The 26,854-nt window shown below is 36.7% G+C and overlaps 2 pseudogenes; both read left to right on the forward strand.

Annotated features, from left to right (window-relative positions):
- Window positions 1–1,865: 1,865 nt before the first annotated feature.
- Window positions 1,866–22,829, forward strand: LOC136417730 (laminin subunit gamma-1-like; annotated as a pseudogene).
- On the forward strand, window positions 4,297–5,157 carry LOC136419489 (uncharacterized; annotated as a pseudogene).
- Window positions 22,830–26,854: the final 4,025 nt, after the last annotated feature.

A 26,854-nucleotide genomic window follows, 5' to 3' on the forward strand; every position in this document is an offset into this window, starting at 1 on the left:
AAATGCAAAGGGGGTTCAATACATCATTTTAAAGATCTTTTCAACCAGGCTTTATCTAACATATTACTTTTCATCATAGAGCAAAATAATACTAAAAATCAATTGTTTTCATACTTAAATGTTGTTTATTTACTTGTGATTTTACGAAATATTTCTGTTCGGGATATTGGGGTCCCGGGATTATATTCCTTAACTGTAATTCAGAAATAGTTTCTGGTTAATAGACGTAAAAATTATACAAACACAATCTTAACTCTGCAGAACACCCATAATAGATCCAATCATGGACCACTTGTAGTTTCCATCGATCACTAATGAAAAGATAATTTAATCAGCTCAATTGGAGTTATTCTTGTTGTACAGTAACAAATCCGAGGTAAAATCAATAAACTTTCGTACTTTAGATAACCACAACTCATATAAGTATTAGATCGTGTAGTATGAAATGAATAGAATTGAATTGAAACTTTAGTAATTTTTTTTTTCATATGAAATGTTTTTATTGTCAATCGAAATATGCACCACCATTATCAATACACTTCTGCCATTTAACGGGAAGTTCATTGATTCCCCTGCTGTAAAAGCCTGTAGGCCGGAAGTCGATAAACTTTTGGAAGGCAGCTTTGACAGCCTCGTCGGAGTTGAATGTTTTCCCTACCAAGAAGTTATCCAAATTTTGAAAGAAGTGGTAATCAGTGGGTGCTAAGTCGGGTGAATACGGTGGATGACGAAGAGTTTCCAATTCCAACTCCTGTAGCTTGGCCAAGGTGACTTGTGCGGTGTTTGGCCGAGCGTTGTCGTGCAACAATAGCGGTGCGCTTCGATTGACTAATCTTGGCTGCTTAACCGTCAGTTGCCTCATCATTTCGGTCAGTTGTCGGCAGTAGACATCAGCCGTAATCGATTCACCAGGTTTCATGAAGCTGTGATGGATGACACCTGCGTTGGACCACCAAACGGACACCATAAGCTTCTTTTGATGAAGATTTTTTTTCGCACAATGTTTTGGTAGTTCATCTTGATCCAACCACTGCGATGAACGTCTGGTATTGTTATATAGAATCCATTTCTCATCACAAGTAACAATCCGATTAAAAAATGGATCGTTACTATACCGGCACAACAAAGAAACACAAGCTTCGAGACGTCGTTCTTTCTGTATGTCGCTCAACTCATGCGGTACCCACTTGTCCAGCTTTTTCACCTTACCAATTTAAGCCAAATGAGTCAATATTGTTTTTTTGGTTACACTGAATATTAACGATAATTCGCTTGCACTTTGACGTGGATTCGCTTCCACCACGCTTCCACACTTTCAGATAATTGTTATCCACTTGAGTTTCAGGTCGTCCACGTGGTTCATTTGTTAGGTCAAAATTGCCAGAACGAAATTTCATGAACCAACGAGATACTGTTTGCTGTGAAGTTACTTCAGTACCAAACACATCATTAATATTGCGAGCCGTCTGAGCTGTTGTGGTTCCACGGTGGAACTCATATTTCATTAACACACGAATTTCACTATTTTGCATGGCTGCACAAAAATGTTTATAAAAATTAAAGTTTTCAATAATTTTTAACACTTTAAACTCTGATCGAAAGAGGAAGAATGTGCCTTTTCCACATAAAAAAGTCAAGTCCAAATATAGATTTAGAGTGAAGTTATTCGCAGTTGAATGTGGCATTTCGAGAATCTACTCATTTCATACTACACGACTTAATATAAAGTTTTGTTCGAACTTTGGATTTAACGTCCCTTTAACCAGGTACGGGACGTGCCGTACACCTCAATTAAGAATCAATTTGCCGAGGATTCGATAAACAGAAGATGCCTATTTACTTCGATATTTCCATCTGAATAATACATGTTAAAGCAGGTTCTAACGAGATCATTTCATCGCATATGGAATTTCAATATTAGAATAAGACAGGTGAATAAAATTATGTCATCATACGTACATAGGAGAACAAGATATTTGCGTTTATTTGAACTAGAAACGATGGCTTCGTTAAACATCTTTTATTAAATGTTGTTCCCTTTAAACCACCATGATTTTTTTGATTAATTACTATTTGTCAGCGACTCGATAAATTATCTGCTAAACCAATCGTTTACACGTGAAGCCTAATTGCTTGTAATTACTCAAATCCCAGGTGATAATTATGACCTAAAGGCATTTATTTTGTTACAGAATGCAACTGTAATGGCTATTCTACGAGGTGCATGTTCGACATAAAGCACTACGAAATCACCGGAATTGCGAGAAATGTAGACCAAACAATTACATGAGGGATGATGGTTATTGCATTGCATGTAAATGCGATGAATTTGGATCTTTATTTCAAAAATGTAATTCTAAAGGCAAGTGTCAGTACAAAATTGGGGTGACTGGGGCGAAGTGCGATAGGTAAATGTGACCTTTTAAGTTCATACTCAGAGTTTAAAATACTATCTGATATCTGATATTTTGTAATAAGGACTCACACACTCACATTTAAATAAGTTTTTGAACATTTCCGTGAAATGAGTTATTTGGCCAACTTATGATGGAATAAGATATTTCCTGATGGATCTTTGCTTAATATCCTAGAATTTCAGACGTTCGAAGCCACAATTACTCACTTAAAATCAGTAACGTAATAAACTATGTGATTGAGACGTCTTTGTAACCTATTGGGCAATCTCAAAGTCTTTTTTTTGAACGTCACTTAAAAACGTTCCTTAAAACGTCACTTAGAAACGTTCCTTAAAATTAACGAAATATGGTTTATAATGATTTCGGACTTCCTGGATTTTGGATTCAGAGCGTTCATACTGGTATTGTTGTAAAAAGAATTTGGCGTTTTTTGGAATTTTGATAAAGGTCCTTGACTCTTCAAGTCAGTGAAAAAGTGTCACTTGGAAAGTTTGAGGCAGAAATTCATGTTAATTGTAAACTCGTCTATCTCCAAAACGGTTACTTCTACAGACATTTTCCAAGAGTATCTTTTTTCAATGGAAGTATTATATATAGCCTATTAATACAAAAGTGGCATAAAGCGTAGCGCAAAAAGGTTAGGGCCAATTAAAATGTGATGGAACCCTGTATGTGACACCCTCTATCAGTTACAAAAAAAATAAGACAATATTTGGATTTTGTGTCATTGAACGAAGTTATGTCTTAATTCAATTATTGCCTATAAGTTGTACTGAGAGTGAAATCAATACACTCGGCTTTTTTTTTCAATAATTAGCTTCGGTAGTTGCGCGGGTCGAACGGTTACCTATACCGAGGTTTATTGTCTTAAGGGGTTAGATGTAGTCAATATTTTAAAAAAATAATTTTTTTTGCATTTTCCAAAAGTTAAATACATAAAGAATATTCCCTGAAAATTTTAAGTCGATCCGATAAACAATTTTAGAGATATCCTACAAAAACCGTGGCGACATATTTGAGATAGCGCGTTACATGAAATCCATCCACTGGCCTCTATACTTGACGGTAAAATTGTATTTCTTTTTTAGAGCTCTATTTTAAGAATTTAAATTGTAACCTTTTTTTTAAAGAAAGTAACGATAATTTAGATTTACGTTTGTAAGATTTATAATACTGACTATACTAAATTAGTCAAAGCAAAAATCCAACGTAAATAATATTGTTTATGTGAGTCAGCGCGGTCTAGTAAAAAGGGCATAAATCTCAGATATGAGATACCACGTCGTTGTTGCCTTTTGGTGTATGATCACATAGCTTGACCGCCGCTTTGATAAGTACTTTTTAGTGCAGTCGAAAAAATAGTTCCCTCGTAAAGACGTTTTATTATTATTATAATCCATAATCCTACAACGTTTAATATTTCAGTGGTAGTAATCGATAGTTGTGCTTTTTTAGATAATTTTGAAATATTTATAATGGGACGTGATACTAGAAAGGTATCAAGAAAAGATTGTGCTTTTGGTTGTACGCGAAAATCGCGGAACATTAAACGAAAAAATATTTTCAATCCGAAAACAGCGGAACGTGATGACAGAGTTAGTAGTGCATCTGCAAAAAAAATGCTTTACAAACAGGCTATGATGTATCAGAAGATAGTGAAATAGAATTCCGAATTTTGAATTTTATTTTAGTATTTACTGCCATTTCTAATCTTGTCAAATGTAAAAAGTGTGATGGAAATGTAAAATTTCAAATAGCAAGTACACGTGGTTTAGGATTTAAAATTGTAGTGGCGTGTGACAATTGTCCTAATGAGTTGATTCCTTCATGTTCTTTTATTGGTCATTCATATGAAATAAACAGACACTACATACTTACAATGAGAGTATTAGGAATTGGATATACAGGATTACGAAAGTTTTGCGGACTAATGGACATGCCACAATTTTTAGATAAACGTACATACATAGCATTACTCAAAGACGTATTGAATTCTTGTATAACTACCGCAAAATCTTTATTCAAAAAAGCAGCTAAAGAAGAAATTGAAGAAACATCTAAAGCTTGAAATTTTGTAACCGATGAATTGACCGTATCGGAAGATGGAACCTGGCAAAAGCGAGGTTATACGTCTTTATTTGGAGTTTCGTCAATAATTGGTTATTTTACTGGTAAAATAATTGATATAAATATGAAGAGTTTGTATTGTAAGCTATGTGAGTTTCGGAAATCTAAGACAACCTCCGCAGAATACGAAGAATGGTATGACACGCACAAAAATGAGTGTTGTGCAAATCACACAGGGTCGTCAGGGAAAATGGAGGTGGACGTCATTACGAAAATGTTCAAAAGGTCGGTAGAAAAATACGGCGCTAATTAATTAAATTTTATTGGAGATGGTGATTCCAAAACTCATTCGGGTATCGTAAAAGCAACTCCTTACGATAACATAACTGTCAATAAGAAAGAGTGCATAGGACACGTGCAAAAAAGAATGGGGACTCGACTATGCGCAATGGAAAAAACAGGTTTTGGAGGTAGAGGTAAATTGACAGGAAAGATGATCGACGAATTGACAGTTTATATATATGTCGGAGATTTATTAGTTTTTAAGATGTGTAAAAGTAACATTAGGATAGACAATAAGATGAAGAACAGGCTGATAGGGCCATCTGAAGACAAAGCACTGTCGAACGAGGTCACTATTGCCACGGCGCGCTTAAGTGGCCATGTGTGCTAATTATTTGGGTGACACTAAACTATTGGTTCCTTTGTAATAGGGACTAGCAGGTACTTTTCCCACGGTTCTGAAGGACCCACCAGAACTGGGAAAGTTAAGACAAGAGGGACAAAGAACGGGCAGTTAATAGATTGATGGGGAGAAGAGCGGTCGTGGAATAGTGAACTGGTTTGTCTGTCTCTTCTATCTTTCTTTTTCTGTTAATAAAAAGAAGCAATATACAAAATACAAAAAAAAATGGAGAATACTTCTCAAGTTACTCCGACATATATTTTAGTTATAAAACAAAACGAAATACATATTCTAATAACAAATAGTAGGAGAGATACATGTGGTATTACATATTTAATTAAAAAAATAAAATCAGTGTAGGATATAGTGGTGACTATCCTCATATCATCTCGTAATGCTCAGTGGTAAATAGGGGTTCGTGCATGACGTACGCGTGAGGAATTAACTGCTCAGTCGTGATGGATTTTTAACGTATTTATTTTAACAAGTAACGAAGATAACAACTAAGACAGTGATAACAAAAATTCCCGAAGAATATCAAGTGCGCCCGTTTCGATCACTTGCCAAGGGTGTTCTGCCCTCTTGTTGTATATCACCATTGCCTGTCTCCCTGATCCTTGGTCATCTGCACTCCATGTGCAGCACACATGTTTCCTAGCCGTTGTCCACTTGTAAACGGTACAAGTGGACCCATGTGTCTCCTTTCCAACAAAGGGTATTCTTTCCCTTGGCCGTGATTTACAACGGGAGATGGGTAATGATTTACGACATGCAAGAAGTCCGAACATACTCCCCCCGTTGAAGTGATCCCTTCGCTTCAAGTAATATCCTTCTCAGAAATTTAACAAAGACTTAACTAGTACATACATCCACATTACTAAGAAAGAAAATGAACCCTCTGACACATTAGTGCACCATCGACCTTGTGCCCTGGAGTATGAACAATAGTGTGCAAATTGAATAAAAAAAAAAAAAAGGAAATTGAATTAAACTAGCCGAACTCTAAAGGTTTAAATTCTTACTACTAAACACGATACATACTAGCGACAATTACACAAATACAAGTCAGTTACAGATTATCCGTCATTGGGAAGGGGTGATATTTTTCTGATTGGTCTAGTTAACGTTCCTCCCTTTGTTTTTAACCTTACTAACCTAACCCTTCCGTCAGCTCCAGGAAGTAGCTCCGTAACTCTACCCATTGCCCACCTAAGAGGTGGACTATTATCATCCCGGATTAGAACGATTTGGTTTAATTTTAGATTTTCACAGGGTTTCAACCATTTTGGACGATTTTGTAACTGATTTAGGTACTCCACTGACCACCGCTTCCAAAAGTGTTGGTGCATTTTGGAGCATTTCTGCCAAATAGATAGACGATTGTCAGGGATGTTGATAACCTCCAGTTCAGGATACGCCACTAGACTGCCTCCAATTAGAAAGTGACCCGGTGTTAAGACAGATAAATCTGCTGGGTCGTTGGACAAGGGGCATATGGGTCGAGAATTCAGAATTGCCTCGATTTGAGCTAATATTGTGCTGAATTCCTCGAATGTTAAACGAGTTTCCCCAATTACCCGTAGAATATGGTGCTTCGCGTTTTTTATGGCAGCTTCCCATAACCCCCCCCCCCCCCCTCCCAGTGAGGTGACCTTGGCGGAATAAATTTCCACTGAATGTTTGTGGTCGATAAGAATTCAATAATGGCATTCTTGTTTTTCTTACCCTTAAAAAATCGTGCAGTTCCTTTAATTGATTGCTAGCGCCCAAGAAATTTGTTGCATTATCGCTGTAAATTATAGTAGGATTACCTCGACGCGAAATGAATCGCTTGAGAGTTAGTAAAAATGCTTCCGTGGATAATCCTGTTACTAGTTCTATGTGCACACATTTTGTAACCATACACACGAACATGGCAATATATGATTTTGTGAGTGAGGCTAGTCGTGTTTTGGAAGTTTTTATTAAAAAGGGACCGCCGAAGTCAATCCCTACCTTTTGAAAGGTTCGGGTTGAGAGTACCCTAGCCGCTGGTAGATCGGCCATAATTTGCTGTGCGGACTGACACTAGAACCGATAGCATGTTACGCAATTTTTTATTATGCGTTTAACTTCCCTTAATCCATTTAACGGCCAATATCGTAACCTAAAATTCGATAAGACCGTATGTGGTCCACCATGATACAGTTTTACGTGTTCAAGTTTCAGCATTAACATGACTACATGACTGTTCGAGGGTAATAAAATAGGATGCCTTTGGTCATAACAAACATTGGCATTTGCAAGTCTGCCTCCTACCCGTAGAATTCCATTTTCATCCAAAAAGGGGTTTAATGATAAAATAGCCTTGTCCTTAATCAATTTAGATTCTATTAATTGCAAAATTTCCTTTGAAAAGTGTTTATTTTGCAAATGCCTTACGATTACCCTGAGCGCGTTAGTTAATTCTGTTACCTCCAAAGGACCTGTCGTTCTAGCTGACTCATGTGATTTTGAATTCTTAATAAATCTCAAACAATAAGCCACGATTCTTTGCAGTCTACTGAAGGAAGAGTACTTATTGAACATCTGATTACGGGTCATGATTGTCATGATTTGCTGTTAAAGCCGTCTTTCTCTGTTCCGGCATCTCAGTTACAGTACCCTTAAAATTAAGACTATCCAATTCGAAATAAAAATTCTGAAGGAATATGGGTCCCATCCACCATAATTCGTTGTCAATTAAGTCCTTGGACTCGAGCCCGCGTGAAAGTAAGTCAGCTGGATTATCTGCCGATGGTACATATCGCCATTGAAAATTCGACGTTAGCTCTTGTATTTCCGCTACCCTGTTTGAGACGAATATATTCAAGCGAGAAGAGTGTGATTTGAGCCAACACAGAACTATTTGAGAGTCTGTCCACAAGCTAACCTTACTCACAAAGAAGCTATTCTTAAACATGTCCAGCACTCTTGTAACTAGTTTTGCCAAAAGGACACATGCGTTGAGCTCTAATCTGGGAATGGTTATAGTTTTGAGTGGGGGAACTCGGGATTTGGAACAAACAAGTTTGCAAGAGACTGTGTTATCTAGATACATAATTCTTAGATAAATGCAAGCGCCAAACGCCCTTAAGCTTGCATCAGCAAAGCCATGAATTTCAATTGTCTGACATTTTTGATCATTAAATAACCATCTAGGTATTTTTAAATCTGACAAACCCAAGATGCTTGCCACAAAACTATGCCAATCACCTCTTAATTCTGGCGGTAGTTCTTCATCCCACTCTAATTTAGCTAAGCAGACCCTTTGCATGAGCATTTTTGCCCTAACTATCATTGGGGCAATCAAGCCCAATGGATCATACAATTGCGCGATAACAGAGAGCACATTCCGTTTTGTTACTGATTTGTTGATTTGTTGGGGTAAGGTAACTGAGAACACGTCGGACTTTGAATTCCACGAAATACCTAAAACCTTACTTGACTTGTCTTCCGAATTTATAATGTATTCGTGAAATGGTTCAGTGATGCCACACTGTGATGCGAATTCCCCACAATTAGTGTTCCACTTATGCAATTTAAATTGAGCTAATCTTAGTAAGTTTCATAACTGATCTTTTAATTCTAATAGGTCCCCGCAGGTTTCCGCTCCCCCTAAAATATCATCAACATAACATTGAGCCAGTATAGTGTTCGCAGCGAGAGGATAGTTTGCGACATTTTTGCTAGCTAACTCAAACAAACACCTTGTGGCTAAAAAGGGTGCGCTCTTAATACCGTACGTTACGGTTTGCAGTTCCAAACACCTTAACGATTCGGATGGGTCATTTCTCCATAAAATATTCTGCAAGAACGTTTGCGAAGGGTCAACCTTAATCTGCCGGTACATCTTTTCAATGTCTGCAATTAGAACAAACTTAAATAGCCTAAATCTACTTAAAATGTCCACTAATTCTGGTTGAACGGTAAAACCTTTTAATATTGTATCATTTAATGAATACCCAGTTGAAGACTTCATTGAGGCATCAAAAACAACTCTGAGTTTGGTTGTTGTGCTGTCTTGTTTAATCACACAATGATGAGGAAGAAAGTATTTATTATGTCCAGCATCATTTTTAAAAGTGAGCGGTACATACTTGGCGTGCCCCAATGATACATACTCGTCGATAAACCGTTTATAATCTAAAAACAAATCGTTGTCCTTAATAAATCGTTTTTCCAGATTACAAAACCTTTTCTTGGCCATTGTGTATGAGTCTCCTAATTTATAGTTTTCCGTCGATGTCTTTAATGACAGGCTAACTTGAAATGACCCATCTTTCAAGATCGCCGTGGTACCCCTAAATATGTTCTCTGCCATATTGTCTTCCGGCAAACATTCGGCATCTTTATTAACAGCAACTTCTTCAGACTGCCAAAACCTTTCCATTAAGCAATGAATCTCAGAAGTGCTTGCGAATAATGAACCCTTATTGTTATTGACCGTGCCTAAATGTGCCATAAACTGGTCAGGTACATTCTCTGCAATGACCCAACCCAATGAAGAGTTTTGTAGCATTGGCAAGCCATTCCCTAGTCTTATCATCCCTGGCACCAATAAATCGTAATAGACATCAGCTCCAATGAGTAGGTCAATTGATTTTGGCTCATAAAACGTTGGATCCGCCAACTTTAAATCCTTAGGAATTGGAAGGTTGCTGATGTCTATTGTATTATGTGGTAACCGACAAGTAATATCGTCCAAGACTAAGCAAGACATATTTATTTCTCGATTATTTCTCCCATTATGAATGTTTGGAAAAATTGAGATATCTACCATTTCCTTACAAATCGAATTTTTTCCGGCTATTCCTGAAATTTGAACTCCCTTATTATATGTCTGATAGTTCAGACGGTTGACTAGTTCCTTACGGATGAAGCAGCTCTGAGACCCGTTGTCTAGTAAGGCTGTGGCAGAAACTGAATACCCATTGCCATCAAAAAGACAGACCCTCGCTGTTGCTAACAAGGCATAATGTGTCTTATTTGGTGCACATGCCGCTAACGACTGAATTGACTCATGTAATGAGCTACCGCTGGTCTGTTTACCGGTTTCTACTTCCCTACTAGATGATTGAGGGTTTATGTTTGAGCTAGCTTGAGTTACACCATTTGATTGAGAATTGTTTCCGTGAAATTGTTTGCCCCAAATTTGACCACCCGGTTGGTCCCTTGACTTGATATGTAAAAGTGCGTTATGCTCGCCGTTACAGATAGAACACCCTGGCTGTGAACACGTACCGACTAAATATTTTGATAGACATTTGAAGCACAATTTATTTGCAATAACAAACTGTTTTCTCTGAAAAACCTGCAATGACTTAAATTTAACGCATTTAGCAATATTATGATTAAGCCTCTTACAATAAGCGCATGATACCCCTGAATTTGGCCTTCCTTTCTTATTATTTTTTACTGTACAATGTGTAGATTTACCCCTGGGATCAGGTCCCGATAAATTTTCAAGGGCACTACACCTTTTCTCCAGGAACTGTAAGAACTCCTGTAAACTGGGAATCTCACTAGTCCCCCTGTTGAATTCAAACGCCTGCTTAGTACTAAAATCTAATTTTTGTGACAGTATATAGATTAACATCACATCCCACGTCTCGACGGGAATATTTAGAGTTTTTAGTGATTCCGTATGTTGCTTAATGGTGGTGATAAAGTCGCGAAGGCTACTACCTGGAGACTTATGATTAATAGAAGGTATTTCGACCAGACCCCTTACATGATCATTGATGACGAATAATTTGTTGTCATATCGCTCCTTAAGTGTATTTAGCGCTATTATAAAATTATCATTCGTTAATGGCAAGTTTTGCACTAAGTGGAACGGTTCGAGTTTTAAAGAAGATTTAAGATACATGAACTTTTGAACGTTTGACAACTGATCATTCTCAACAATTAATGCCTTAAAAAGATCATAAAATGTACTCCATTCCGAAAATTTTCCACTAAACGTAGGAATTGACAATTATGGGACCTTAACCGGGCCTTGTGCATTTGTGTTAGCAGCGGCTAGAGATAGTTATTACCCTTTGATCGACTTGTGATAATGTCGGCAAGCTCTGCCCTGATTGAATGATACCTAGTTTCAGTGGCACTTCTATCATTCGCTTGAGTCTCAGAATCGTCAATTTCTTCAATTTGCTACTGAATTTCCTCGTATTTTTTAAATGCGTTCTTTAACGTTTCTTCTCTTACGGAGAATTCAGAGATTTTTACAGCCTTATCAAGTTTGTTTTTGTTAAAAAATGTCTCGACGCGTGTAATTGCCGTCTTACAATTAGTTCTACGTTTAACTAAACCTTCCATTTTATAATATTAAAACAAAGTGGCAAACAATCAAGACAACTGCTATGTACGAAATTGAGAATCGACGTTGATGATAATTCTTAACTGAGTAATGACAACTATGTCTATAAATTGAATGATCTGACCTTCTGTTAGCTGCTTGTCGATCAATTTGCTGACCACCTCACTATCACTGGTTATCTTCTCTTGCTGCACTCACTGAACTGTCTGGAATGTTACGCTCCAAACTCGCTAACTCCCCGCTGAAGATCTCTGTCGCACGTCCACTTCCACTATTTCAGGATGTTCGGATGAATTTTCACCTCAAGGTAGTTTTTTATATCCGGCTCGAAGGACCAATTAATATGTAGGATATAGTGGTGACTATCCTCATATCATCTCGTAATGCTCAGTGGTAAATAGGGGTTCGTGCATGACGTACGCGTGAGGAATTAACTGCTCAGTCGTGATGAATTTTTAACGTATTTATTTTAACAAGTAACGAAGATAACAACTAAGACAGTGATAACAAAAATTCCCGAAGGATATCAAGTGCGCCCGTTTCGATCACTTGCCAAGGGTGTTCTGCTCTCTTGTTGTATATCACCATTGCCTGTCTCCCTGATCCTTGGTCATCTGCACTCCATGTGCAGCACACATGTTTCCTAGCCGTTGTCCACTTGTAAACGGTACAAGTGGACCCATGTGTCTCCTTTCCAACAAAGGGTATTCTTTCCCTTGGCCGTGATTTACAACAGGAGATGGGCAATGATTTACGACATGCAAGAAGTCCGAACAATCAGTTTGTAGAATGAAAAAAGTCTGTTAGTTTACTTTGCTTTGTTGACTTATTGTACATTGTTTTCACTAAATTACCTCTGAGATCTTGAAGAACAACTACAGTAGAATATTCTATTTCATCGGAGTTTTCTTCAGTCCATTGAATAACCTTGTTTAAACATTTCAATGCCTCGCATGTAGAAATCAATTTGTCAGAAATAAATAAATCCGGAACCGTATTACTGTCCTCATCGTCAACTTCAATTATGTCGCTTTGCTCATTTTCTGGCTCATCTTGATAATTTTCTGGTTGCCGGTCCTCGTTCCAAACCGCAACATCATTTTGATCACATGCGTTGGGGTCCAAGACACTTAGGATTTTCATGATTTCAGATTGTGCATATTCTGGATCTTCATCCCGTATCCGTAATTTCAAAACACTTAAAGGAATGTTTTCTTCTTCTTCTTCTTCAAAACGGATGTTTTATCTTAAAATTTTATGCCAACATTTTTTAATTACTATTGGTTTTAATTTCTCTCAGGCCAAATTTAGATTTGGAACAGCATCTCTTAAAGTTACAGCTTTTAACGTTTCACCGACATCACCTTTTGCAACTACTTGAGATAACAAATTTTTGCCATAAAACAGTTTCGTAAGACGTATTGCATTCTGATCCATGGGTTGGATGAGTGGAGTAACGTTTGGCGGCATGTACATGACGGTAACACATTTATCCATTTTGTTAAGTTCTTCTGCTGGTGGGTGGCTTGAAGCATTATCTAGCAATAATAATGCTCTTATTGGTAGACTCTGAGTTTTTAGAAAATACTTTACCTCTGGAATAAAATTCTTTTTGAACCAATTCTTGAAAATTTCCGCTGTCATCCATGCTGTCTTAGAATGGTCATAATTCACAGGACAATTAAATTTTTTGAACGTCCGAGGATTTTTAGCTTTTCCTACCACTAACAACTTGACTTTATGATTTTCAGAAGCATTCGCACACGCTAAAAATGTGATTCTTTGTTTTTCTCTCTTCCTTCCAGGGGCTGTCTTTTCATTGACGAGACGTACGTTTTATTAGATAGAAGCTTCCAATATAAACCTGACTCATCTGCATTGTAGATTTGTTCAAGGCCTAGTTGAAGCTTCGCTATTTTTTTTGATAATTTTTGTTTAAATGGAGCTATTAGCTCGGGCTGTGATGACAGTTTTTCTCCGGCAATTTTTAAAAACCTTATGCCGTAGCGTTTTTTAAAATTCTGTAACCAACCGTTACTTGCCTGAAAGGATCCTCTGTAAAACTTGGAATTTAGAGTCTTTGCCTTCTCTTTGATCATGTCTCCATTAATGGGAGAATGTTGTTCCCTTTGCTTTAAAAACCACTTATACAGATGTTTTTCCATTTCTGCATAAACAGACATTTTTAAGGTTTTTCTTTTCCGAGGCCCAGTAAATGTACTACCAACACTTTGCAAAATTTTACGTTTCTTGTTTTCAATTGAGATGATTGTAGATTTAGCAACTCCATATTTTCTGGACAACTATATAGGTGCTACCCCACGTTGCAGTAATTCTAAGATTTCTGCTTTTTATTGCAGTTTTAAATGTGTTCTTTTAGATAGCGACATCTAAAAAAAAATTACAATATGTAGTACTTGCTTCAAAAATTCTGTATACAACACCTTTATTTTTAATTTAGCAGCACAACATTACACTATCATCACATATCTTATCTAACAAAGAGACTCCGTTCAGAACCGTAGCAAAAACTGAATTGTGGAATAAACACGCTTGGGGGAAGTACCGACGTATATGTAAGGACTTCCCCCGTATATGTACCAACGCTCAAAACTACATCACAACCATAAGCCGACCGCGGAGTCTTCATGAAAGTAAAAGTGTTTATTGTATAATGTTAATCAATCAATAATCACTCTAGCGAGGTACAGTTTGTTCACTATTGAGAGGTTAATGTTATTTTTTTGTGTTCACTGCAGCGGATAGTTCATTATATCGTGTGTTCACTATATCGAAACTCTACTGTATATATACAGGGTGGTCAGTTAGTGCGGTCTCCGAAGATTATGGCTAAACAATTTAATATTTTGAATTTCTTTTTTTTGCGTTGTATAGAACTCGATTATGGGTACATTCTAAAATTGTTTTCGTTTTATACAGGGTGTTCTAAATAAGTGAAAAATATCAAAGTTATGTTTTTTTAAATAGAACACCCCATATATTAATATCGTTTTAGATTTCTTGAGAAAAATAAATGTAAGTTTCATTAAGGTTTACTTGTCTTAAATCTTAAGGATTTCGAAATAATTAAGTTTTTTAAAAAAAATTATGCAATTTTAAAAACTTTGTTTTGAAGCAAGTTTAAACTGGAGTAAATCGATATTCATACCAAACCTTAGATATGAGACGTATTTTATGCCAGAATTATTAAAATTGAAATATCTCATACAGCGCGTCCAAAAAATAACATGAAAATTGCATTCTCTTTGAAAGGAAATACCTTGCTTAATTTAAATAGAACACCCCATATTTTATTACTTGAAATGTTAATCTAATTTCAACTGAAAATATAATTTTTATGGTATCATTCTTTAATGCTCATTAAATTACGCCTTTTTTCTTATGAAAAATTTTCTTCTGCGACCTGCGGTTCTGAAGTTATAAGCAGTAAAATATGGCGTGCACACTTTTACTTAAACAATTATAACTTTTGTTAGAAACATGGTATCGAGTTCTACTTTACACCATTCTATTGAGAAATATTTTCTCTATAAAATGGTAAAAAATTGTATGAGACAGCTCGATGCATGCAAAAACGGGGAGAAAAACAAATTAAATTTTCAAAAAAAAAAAAACTAAAAGTGATATTTTTTTCGGATCTAGAAGGATCGATGAAGAATTAAAAAAGGAACATTTTGCTTTTTTATTTGTTGTTCTAACTCATCTGAATCAAAAATTATTGTCAAAAAACGAAAAATTGGCGAAACTTTAGGGGTAGTTTTCACCTCTTAAACTTTGAAGATGGCACATAAAATGTACATCATTATTCTTAGATAGGTTTAAACTACTTCTGTGCAAAATTTCATTAAAATCGGAGGGGGACACTTGAGTCCCTTTCCTTGTGAATTATTAACGCAATAAACACTTCGTGAATATCACTGTTGTATACTTTTATCTGAACTCTAAATAGTGAACAACCTCGGTGGAATGACAAGGTCCTTCATTAATTAGTTCACTATATCGAGACTCTACTGTATACAGGGTGTTAGTGAAATAACTTTCGTAAATTTAACCAGTGATTAAGAACATCATTTTGAACAAAAAAGTTCCTTACAACAGGGGTCGAAAACCTAATAGTTTTTTCAAAAAAAAATGTCAAAGTTGGTAACCGAAAAGCTATAATAAGGTTTAAAATTTGAATAAAATGTGGAAAAATGTACTTGACACATTTTGGTTGTTTGACGCGTAACAAAAAAACTTAAAATAATTCAACAATAACATTGCTAAAAGCAATTGAAAACTGAATTAATAACTTAAGCGGTAAAAAAAAACGTAAGTGGCAACGCCGCACTGAACGTTACCGAGGAAGAGAAGTTTATTTTCGTCAGGGTTGTTTTTTATGGCCCTTATGAGGGTCGCTCACCCACGTTGCGGGTGAAGTGATAAGGCATTGGAATGCGCAGTAAACAGATTGACTTAGTACCTCAATAGTACATGAGTTATGTAACCATCTGCACTTTATCCCATTTTATGTGACATATGATCCTGGGCAAACATGCCTGGCGCCATGGACATGTGGAACCCATTAGTGACCATCAAGAAGAGACAAAAGACAAAAACCTCCCTTATTTTTCAAATTTGTCATGGACTGTATGTCCTTCCATACTTTTAATATTTTATTGTGATTTCGGTCTCGCTAAATGCATCTTCTGTCGGTACACGCAACAAATTATCCGCAAAGTTAATTTGGGCGAGCTTTAAGTGATTTTATCCCTACTTATTAATAGTACCTACGTGACAATGTATTCTGTACGCGAGTATCATGACATGCTTTTGATCTATGTAGAGGAATTACAAAATTCTGAAAAAGTTCGGCGCATTTACTACGGTAATCGTTATCCAGAAAGAAAACTTCCAGCTCGACAAACATTATGCGAGTTTGCCAAAATCTTCTGGATACAGGGAGTATTGTTTCTTTATATCAAGAACACGAGGTCGACAGAGAAAAGTTGGTTCTGAAGCCGAAAAACAAATTTTAAATCTTGTTCAAGAGTTCAACAAGGAGACCCGGAGTAGAGCATGCATGGACTCAGATGGTGAACATTTAGAACATGTAATGTACCAAAAACAATAATAAATTTGTGTTTTTGAATGTGATGTGAGTGGTGTAAAATGTGTAATGTGTCATGTTAAGTTAATTAAAGATGATAACAATAATTTCAAGGTAAATGGCTTTTCAAAATAATAAAATAAGAATCATACAATTTTTAAATTCCATGAATTTAGGACATTTTATTAATTATGTACTGTAAAATCTATCAGACCCAAAAAAAACGTGTAAAAAGCAAACCCACTTCATGCGGCTACTTAGGTAGGTGTGAAAATGAAATAAATACTAGGCGACGTTGCCAATTTTCAGAAAATGTTTTTTTGATTTTCCAGGGAAATGGTTGTATTTACGACCCCTGTTGTAAGGAACTTTTTTGTTCAAAATTATGTTCTTAATCACTGGTTAAATTTACGAAAGTTATTTCACTAACACCCTGTATATATATACTTAATTATGAGAACTAAGTATAACACTAGCTTGAAACAGCGTTACCACGTGTCTTTCGATTTACAGGAAACTAATACGAGTACATTCTATTGTATTAAATCTAAATTGACGAGGTATCGACTAATTTAAGAAAATAGAACAATGTTTCCTTTTTCAGATGTGCAGAAGACCATCATGATTTTTCCAAACCCGGATGTAAAAGTTGTGGATGTTGAACCGCTGGATCTGCATTCAATATTCCCAGATGCGATCCTAGCACTGGAGTGTGTCAGTGTAAGAAAAACGTGGAAGGGAGGCAATGTAAGGAATGCAAACCTGGATTTTTCAATTTAGACAGCGATAACGAATTTTGATGCACACCTTGTTTTTGCTATGGGCACTCTTTGGAACGCAAATCGACACCAGGTTAGTCAAAACTAGCCAGAAAATTTACGCAGTACCTATACATAAAAGGATCAGAAAAGAAAAAAACTCCATTATCTTTACAAAATCGATTAACACACAAAGTACAGAAAAAGCTTAGACGAGTTTGCCACTGTCCGTCACATTCATGATGGCCAAAATGCGTGACTTGTAACTATGATTTACCCGCCTGGTCTAAAATCCACTAAAGTGCGTCTTTACCTCTTCTTCAGATTATTTTCGATATCTTATTGAATCCACGTTTGCAAGAGGCCCGGAAAAGTGGAAGTCTGAAGATGAGCACCATCGTCCTCACCAAATCAAATACGAAGCTATTAGTCAGAGCATTGGCGTGCAATCTAATGGGGATGAGTCTGTTTATTTGATAGCGCCCGATAGGTAAATTCTCAATTGACTAATACATAGATTTCCCTTATATTCAATTTATTAAATTCCTTGGAAATCAACGTACAGTCTATAATTAACTACTAGATTTTTCTTTAAGACTAGGGGATGGTCGTGCAGTACCCCCTGCCATGGATATTATATCAGAGAATGGGAACTTATCAATAACAAACACCATATTTGCTCAGGGCAACAAGGTTCCTACCTTTGAGGTAGCTACCTGTAGCATTCTGCGTAGAAAAGAAATGTTGAAGAATATCAATTTTAGACCCAGAACTATAAGTTCAAACTGTACGAGCATAGACTGTGGATGGCAACCTCGCCTCACTTCCAGATCATTTATCTCTCTCTTATCCAACTTGGCTATGGTCAAAGTCAAGGACACCTATGCCCCGAAGGAAGTGGGATTTCTGGATAATTTCAAACTGAAAACTGCTTCCAGAGGAGTTGCTGGGAAGGCTGATTTGTGGAACGAGCTATGTTCATGTTCAGCAGGTAACAAAAGAACTATTAAAAGTTTTCAAACTCGTTACCTTTTTCTAGGATATGTTGGGCAGTTCTGTGAATCATGTGAGTCTGGATACAGGCATATTCCAGCCATGGGAGGCCCTTTTATGAACTGCATTCCATGCGACTGTAACAATCATGCAAGTATTTGCGATTCTGAGACTGGAAAGTGCATTCGCCAGCACAATACCAGTGGAACAAATTGCGAATTGTGCACACGTGGGTTTTATGGCAACGCTTTGCCTGGTTAGTAGATTCAGGTTGTCCATTATTCATCAGTAAGTGATTTTATTACCATAGGAACTTCCACTGATTACTAACCTTGCGAATGTCCAGACGGTGGCGCCTGCATCAAGATAGGGGACAACGTCACAATGCACACAGTGCCCTTTAGGGTACTCTGGGTTTAAGTGCAATGTGTGCTCAGTTGGGTTTTATGGGAATCCAACTGGGAAGTTTGGGGTACCCACCATTTGTCAACGATGTGCATGTAATCAAAACATTGACTTAAATGCTATTGGGAATTGCAATACTACCACTAGGGAGTGTTTGAGGTGTATTTATAACACTGGAGGGTCGAGATGTGAGGCCTGTTTACCTGGTAAGGTAGGCACTTAAATTACAGAGTTTTCTCTATCCTTAAAGACCAGTAACCCTAAGAATTTATCAGTCAGCACAGAGGTATGGTAAAATGATTCTTCATAATGTCCGTAACATTCGTATTGGCCTGCAAATCTGCTGCGGAAATTCCCCTACGTCGCACGAAAATCGAGTATGTCCTAAATGGACATACTGTTATTCAGCCTACTTTTCTGTTTGTATTGCATATATTTTTTTAAATTCCTAGTTCTTGCTTCTGTTCTAATATCTATTGTTTGTGTCTCTTGCTTCTTTCTTATATATTTTGTTTCCATTTAGGATTCTTCGGAAACGTCTTAGTCCTCTCTAAAGGAAACTGCAAAAAGTGCCAGCACTACTCCCCTGAAACCGACGATCTGGACGGCGAACCAATCTGCGACCCAACCGTGCTTGCCAGTGCAAGAACCACGTCGTGGGTACTAACTGCGACAAGTGCGATAGTGGCTACTTTAACATCCTCAACAGTGAAGGCCGCCAAAGCTGCAACTGTGACCCTATTGGTTCTGTCAATCAATCATGTGACCTCTATACTGGACAGTGCTACTGCAGACTTGGAGTGACCGGGTATATCTCCATTCTCACAATTTGAGAAAAAATAATTGGGAGATTTAAGGTTCCGATGTGATCATTGTAAAACCAGGAAATATGGATTCTCAATTGATGGTTGCAAAGAGTGCGAGTGTGACAGAATTGGATCTAGAGACCTGCAATGTAATGCTTCTGGACAGTGTCCTTGTCTAAATAACATTGAAGGTAGCAAATGTGGCAAATGCAAGGAAAATAAGTATAACAGGCAAAAAGGATGCATAGGTGAGATTCTAATACTTCTAGAACCTTCTAGGCTTATATTTTCTTGCATCTAGATTGCCCAGATTACTATAACCTTGTATAAGATGCCTACAAGGACCATACAAGCAAACTTGATAGGTTGAACGAAATCCTCAATGAGGTAGAAAATCAGCTCACTCTAATCGATGATGAAGAATTGCCAGATGAACTAGGGAAACTGGAGATTGAGATTGATGAATTTCACGATCAGGTCAAGGCTTCTACTGGAAAGAATAGTGTTTTTGAAGTAAGTATGAAGTTAATCCTTCAAAGCTGGTTTTCCTATAATAAGCGTTTAGGAGGTGCCGAGCATGCTTGAGAGGGAAACAGACGTAGGCCGAACTTTGGAGGAAATATACGAGAACGTATTCACTACTAATGAGAAATCCAAAAAGGCTGAACATGACCTGGACCATGCTGAGAAGTTTTTGATTGAGATAGAAGAGAGACTAATCGAAATAGAGAACAATTTTGAGCTACAGGCTAAAAAGGCCTTTGAGACTGCGTTGGAGAGGTTATATCTTACCCTGAATAAATATTCTTTATGAACAACGCTAATATTCTAGGTCTAAGGCAGTAGGCCAGCAATCAGATAAAATGACTGAAATAGCTCAGAAAGCTTGTGAACTTGCTGACCTTTTGAATGAGAGGTCTGAGGTGTTGGTGGGTCAAGCTAAAGACGCTAAAAACAAATCAATTGAGGCTTATGAGCAGATAAAAGGCACTCATGTACTGCAACAAAACATTAACGATGCTGCCAGGAGTTTGAATTCCGAGGTAGCTAATGCAGAATTTAAATTAAATCGAACCAGAGAGTGAACCGAACATGTTCAAGAGGAAGCTGTAGAGGAAACTTGTTAATACACTTATTACCACAATAAAATTAATAAACATTTTTGGTTTAAAGGTAAAAAGGAAAGGCTTTAACTTTGCTAAATGAAGTGACCCATCTCATAATACCCCAAGTAAAAATCCTAGAACTCAAGATACATTCAGGAGACTGGAAAGATGAAACCAGTAAATTGGCTAACAAATCAAAATAGTTATTCCGTAATGCTGAGGTTCTCAAACATACGATTGAAGAGAAACAATCCACAGGTCAGGAACTTCTGGATACTGCTTTCGAACAGCAGGAAGAGGTAGAAGATTTGAAAAATGGTGTGGATTTTTCCAATGTTGAATTCACTAAAGCCATACAATTATGGAAAGAAATCCATGAAAGAGTTCAAGGAAACTTTCAGCTTTTAACTGCGTTTGATTCTCAAACTGAGGAGTCCAAACAAAGGGCAGAAGAATCGTTGAAAACTATATAAAATATTGAAATAATCCTGTAAGAAACGAATTTGAAAACAAACGAGGCGCAAGAGATTTTGGAGGACGCTCAAGAAAATGCTAACCTTGTCTTTGAAAAAGCTAAAAATGCTAATGATCTGACTAAGAATGCTTCGGCGAAAACTAAAAAAATTAAATCTGAGGCTAAGGATTTAAATACTAATAACACGTTTTTGAGGGATGAGACTGGATTCATGTACGATAGAGTCTTAAATACTCAGGCAGAATTGAAAAATTTATGGGAAAAAGCTCGGAGTAACAACACTTTAGTACATGACGCCAGAGGAAAGGTAGGTGATTAATTATAATGTATATATTTTGTTAATTTCTTAGAAATGTGAAGAAAATTTTATAACCTACACAAATGCCGACGAAATATATATTGTCATTTTCAAAAATTTATTTCAGGTGGGTCGTGCAGGAAAAGATACAGACGCTGGACAAACCCGAGTTATTGATCTTTTGAGTGATGTAGAAAGCATCTTACAAAGGAAGGGACCCAAGTTTGGAAACATTTTGTTAGGAAGTTTTCAGATTCTCTATTATTACATAACGACGATATAAATTTACACGACAGAAATAATTTGATAAAATTACGGTCCCTTGTTCATAATCAGTTATCCTCGCCAAGATTCACTAATCTTTTTAGATATTCATGGTTTAAAAGTGGATATATTGAAGAAAGACCTGCTGAATTTGAAAATCCTGTAGAATACAGCTTTCATACAATTTCTCCAGAATGTTTTTTATGTGATCTCGTTGCCGTATTTAAATATTCTTGGTGTAAGAAAAATTTATATTTTAAACATTTTTTCGACGAATATCATTACTGTAAAACATATAATCCATAGATGACTTCATAGATCGATGAAATATTGTCTTGTATATTATTCATATATGGAAAAATGGTCTATGCTTATGCATAATGCTAAATACTTGTTTACTACAGGGAGAATATTGATATAGTTTTTAATTGAAAATATATTTTTGATGGTACCATTCTTTAATACTCATTAAATCAAGCCTTTTTTGTTATAATAAGTTTTTCTCTGTGACCTGCGGTTCTAAAGTTATAAACGGTCGAACATTGTGTGCACACTCTTATTTAAACAATTATAACTTTTGTTAGAAAGATGGTATCGAGCTCTGCTTTGCACCATTGTATTGAGAAAGGTTTTCTTTATAAAATGGTAAAAAATTGAATGAGACAGCTGGGCGCATGTAAAAACGGGGCCAAAAAAAACTAAAAGTTATATTTTTTCCGGACTTTAACAGGTCAATGGCAAATTGAATAAGGAACATTTTTCTTTTATTTTTTGTTGTTCTAACTCATCGGGATCAAAAGTTATCGTCAAGAAACGAAAAATTGGCGAAATTTTTGGGCGTAGTTTTCACCCCTTAAACCTTGAAGATGGTACGTTAAATATATATCATTATTCTTAGATAAGTTTAAGCTACTTCAAGCAAGACTGAAGGAATCTAGGCTTGAGAAGTGGTTAGAGGAGCTACAGAAGCAGCATAAGAACCAAAATCAATTGATTGAGAGCTACAAAGGAGAGACCAGAAATTTACAAGCTGATTTAGATAATATTGAGCAAATTGCAGCAAATGCCTGAAGGATGTTTCAAGAGAATGGAGCTCGAGCCTTGAGCTAAAATTATATGATAAAGCGGATATTTTGATACAATAAAAATTATCATTGTACTTAAAAACGAAAATGGACTAATGAAAGGAACGGAATAAAATCTACACCAGTTGACAGAATGCATAATTACGCAATCCCTAAAGCACGTCATGGTTGAAGATGATTCTCCAACCATGACCATGAGTTTTCGTGTAATTCTCACGAATTTACACGAAAACTCGCTACAACAAACTGCGATCTGGGATTCGTTTCGAATACATCCGAATTTGTCTAAAAATTGTTCAAATTTGTGGAACTGATTTTCTTAAATTATCAGATATTTATGCGAGATTTTTCTATTTTTCCCAATGTTTATATAAATATGTTTTCCAAATATGTTAAGAGAGAGATTGTTAAATACTCATTGACCTATAGCCTTTTTACGTGCTACTATACGATTTCACTTTCTAAATGTACCTGCTTCAAGTTACCCTTAAAATGTACTGTAATGTGTGTAAATTAAACGTATTATTATTATAGGCCTTTAATAATAAATGATCACAGTTTTTCTCATTCAAATTGGACTCTAGTGTTTATTATTATATCTAGGCTTTTATTGATATATATATATATATATATGTCGGGGTAATATTAGGAACGTTTTCCATGTTTAACGTTATAATATTTTAGAAAGCAAAAGTAGAAAGGCAAACTAACGAATTCACTACTACTCGACCGCCCTTCTGCCCTTCTATCTCTTAACTAACTGTTCCTTTCTTCTTCTTAACTTTCCCCGATCGGGTGGTTCTTAAGACCCAAAGGGAGTACCTGCTAGTCCCTGTTTCTCGTGGACAAATCCCACATGTGGGCACTTAATTATGTCGGTAGTAGTGACCTCGTTTGACAATGCTTTATCTTCAAGATGGCTTTATCAGTCTGTCCCTCATTTATTATCGGTTCTAATGGTACAATTCTAACTTAAGGACTAATAAATCTCCGACACGGCCTTCCTGACATTTCACTCGTCCTCGGGTGATTCTAAAAATTCGAATAACGAAAAATCAGTTTAATTCGAATTATGATTTTTTTTTGTCAGACAAACCCCTTTCCAAAACACACCCCCCTTTTTTTTTTTTTTTACATCAACATAAAAGAGAGAGCAGATCCTTTGGTAATGTCCACTTGACTACTCATTCTGACACATAACTCCTTCACATTGCCTTCTACACACTACGCCGTAAACAACACTCAATTGTTGTTACTTGCAGCTATAGTTAGACATATGTAAGTTCACTTTAGTGTCTTCCAACCACAACGTCTCTTGCAACGTTTTATTCGCTAACGTCTCTTTCAACGTTTTACTCATTAACGTCTCTTTCAACGTTTTCGAGCTCCATATGAACATTACTTTCAGGCATCCTTCTCAAACTTTCATGTGCGTATTTGTATGTTCGATTATTATTTAGCGACTTCAAAATATACCGATCGTCCTCCAATACTTCAACTATAAGAAAGGGTCCTTTGAATTTTGGATCGAGTTTTATCTGATGTCTTTCCTCGTTCTTGAGTAACACGTAATCCCCAACCTTGTACTTAATTACTTTAGCCCTTGTTCGGTCAAATCTTAACTTATCATAATCGGCCACTTCCTGCATAGCTCCTATTGCCCTATTCCTAAGTTCCTCAATGTTACAAGTTAAATTATCGTCGTCTACACTATCTACTACTAACCCCAACGGTCGAGCAACATTGGACTTGAAAATGGGGAACAACTAGACCGAATCACACCTGCGTCTAACAGTTCCTTAATTTTATCCCTAACTATTTGTTTCTCATCTGGACTAAGACGATACGCCCTTCTTTGAACCGTTTTGTTCTCATCAATAAGCCGAATTTTCAACTCGTCAGTCGAAACTCGCGTACGTAGAATTTGCCTAATAAAATAATCAGAAAATTCAGATAATACGCTCGTTAAAAGAGATCTTTCTTCGCCAACCACATCGGTTTCTATCATGTTCAAATCGAATTTGTCATCATTTTCTTCCGCTCTACATGCATTAACAGTTAAAGATTTAAAAATATCGACTTTATCTTTTGTTATATTAACGTTAAAACCTTGGCTAAGAATTTCACGACCAATCATTATATTGTAGTTTAAATAAGCGTCTGGTATTACATAAAACAAAATCTCAATTAAGGTTCCGTTTATAGCAACTTCGGATAGGATTTGAATGGTACTAAACACAGTAGCATTACCTATGCCTTTCAATGTTACTACTTTATCGAATCTTTTACCAGCGAATTTACTAGCTACTTTTTCTACAATCAATGAACAATCTGCCCCGGAATCAAAATAGAAATGGTACTTCTCACCCGAATGAGTCAAAATTCCAGTTGGTCCGGAGACATGGCAAACATTGATCCGCTTCACATTGGCCTCCTTCTTTCCAGAAGACGTTGATGCAGTCACTTCACGGTTAGCACATCTCGTTGAAATGTGTCCAACCTCGCCACATTTGAAGCAGGTTACTGAATCTTTATGTCTGAAGTCTGTCGATGTTCGCGTAGCTGAGCCACTCCTTTCTTGTCTTTTAAAATGACAATCGGCAATTTTATGGCCAAGTTTTCCACAGCGATGGCACTTGACGTTCCATAATCTTGCTTTTTTTTTAATCCAATTCTACCGTAAGTTCTGGTATCTTCCTCTTTCCATACGAAAAGGCTTTCAATTCTTGTTGCAACTGCGTTCTTGTTGTAATTTTTGTGGTAAACAACGTACGTTGCAATCGATCATCGAACTTTGCAATATGAGCCAAAACTGTGGCGATTGCAATCTCTTCGACCCTCATAGATTTCCATTTAGCCATTAGCGAATTCATCAAACGTGTACCGTATATCGATAAACATTCTCCTTCTTTCGGTTTACTGTTCAGGATAGCCGTTAACGTTGCAGCCGGTGTTTCAACGCCTTCAAAACGTTCGATGAATAGGTCCTTGAATTGTGACCAAGTGATACCCGAAAAACATATTTCAGGGAGCCATTGTGACGCACTTCTTCCAAGGCCTTACTAAGTGCGATAATTAGTTCGCTTCCTTCCAATGAATTTTCTCCCATACACATATCCGCTGCTGCACACCAGGATAATGGGTCGGCTTCAGATTTTTCCGGGTTAAACTTGGGTAGAGTCACACTCATATTGTTTTTCGCGGGTTGCGCGGCTTTCATCGCGTTAATTAACTGCAACATATTTTCTCTTTGTATGTCTAATAAGCTACGCCACTGTTCTTGTGAAATCACTAATTGCGCATCCGATCCCACTTCTCATGTCGGGGTAATATTAGGAACGTTTTCCATGTTTAACGTTATAATATTTTAGAAAGCAAAAGTAGAAAGGCAAACTAACGAATTCACTACTACTCGACCGCCCTTCTGCCCTTCTATCTCTTAACTAACTGTTCCTTTCTTCTTCTTAACTTTCCCCGATCGGGTGGTTCTTAAGACCCAAAGGGAGTACCTGCTAGTCCCTGTTTCTCGTGGACAAATCCCACATGTGGGCACTTAATTATGTCGGTAGTAGTGACCTCGTTTGACAATGCTTTATCTTCAAGATGGCTTTGTTAGTCTGCCCCTCATCTATTATCGGTTCTAATGGTACAATTCTAACTTAAGGACTAATAAATCTCCGACATATATATATACAGGGTGGCGCACTTCACCTCCCGTCTCCTATAGCTCCTATAGGTTATCATTGACAGTAGGATTTCGATATTTTGTATACTTTACCTGTGTCTTAGGATGTACTCCAGGAAAATATTTCTAATTATACAGGGTGTCCCAAAAAGTGTGACGATACCGAACTTTTTTTTTTTAATGGAACACCCTATTTTTTTTTCACAATTTAAATGCTTTCTATGATTGTCTACATATTCCTAAAATTTTGTTGAGATTGGTTAAATAATACTGGCGAAAAAAATTAAAAACTGAAAAAAATTACATTTGCGCCTCTAGCTTGAAAAAATAATAAAAAATAGAGATAATGTCTATGTAAAG

Source organism: Euwallacea similis, chromosome 2, assembly GCF_039881205.1.
Source record: "Euwallacea similis isolate ESF13 chromosome 2, ESF131.1, whole genome shotgun sequence".
NCBI lineage: Eukaryota > Metazoa > Arthropoda > Insecta > Coleoptera > Curculionidae > Euwallacea > Euwallacea similis.